At 54.7% G+C, this 762-nt stretch overlaps 1 non-coding gene across 1 annotated transcript; it reads right to left on the reverse strand.

The window, feature by feature from the left end:
- Window positions 1-233: 233 nt before the first annotated feature.
- Window positions 234-307, reverse strand: TRNAS-GCU (transfer RNA serine (anticodon GCU)). Its single transcript has one exon. It is a non-coding gene; the product is annotated as a tRNA-Ser (tRNA).
- Window positions 308-762: the final 455 nt, after the last annotated feature.

Consider the following 762-nt stretch of genomic DNA (forward strand, 5'->3'; position numbering starts at 1 on the left):
ACGAATCCCATTGATCGCACTTCGTTCATTTTAATTAGGTGGAATTACAATGAAACATGGGATACATTCCAGTAGTGGTTTGGTTTAAGGGGATTTAACGTCCCAAAGCGACTCAGGCTATGAGAGACGCCGTAGTGAAGGGCTCCGGAAATTTCGACCACCGGGGTTCTTTAACGTGCACTGACATCGCACAGTACACGAGTCTCAAGAATTTCTCCCACAAAGAAATTCAACCGCCGCGGCCGGGATCGAACCGGCGTCTTTCGGGGCAGCAGCCGAACGCCATAACCACTGAGCCACCGCGGCGGCTCGAGTAGTGCAGCAGGGGGCACGGGGATCAGTGGAGGAAAAGGGAGAGGGGGCCTAGATGCGCATTATCCCAGGGCCCCCACTTTTCTTAATCCGGCCCTGCCCGGTGTTCACCAACGAGTATCAAGATCTCACTGCTCTAAGGAGTGCTTGAATTTGCTCTTGACCTACTCCCGCGGGGCTCTAACAGCGCATCGAGAACATGGAGCTTACCAGTCCGCGGGTGACGATGTAGGAAGCCAGAGGATGGGCACCGTCATGAGGATCTCAATCTACACCTGCAGGGTGGGCGGGCTCGCCGAGAACACCAGCAGGTCCACCGCGGTGGCCACCAGGGCACCGATCACGCCTGCGTCATTCACGGCACCATGAAGGATAATTTTACCCGGATCCCCACGAGTAAGCCTGGAGTGTTATTGCGATGGCAATAAAAGTGTCATCGGGGAAAAAAAA

The sequence above is a fragment of the Amblyomma mixtum genome, chromosome 8 (assembly GCF_055824585.1).
Source record: "Amblyomma mixtum isolate Tamu chromosome 8, ASM5582458v1, whole genome shotgun sequence".
NCBI classification, from domain to species: domain Eukaryota; kingdom Metazoa; phylum Arthropoda; class Arachnida; order Ixodida; family Ixodidae; genus Amblyomma; species Amblyomma mixtum.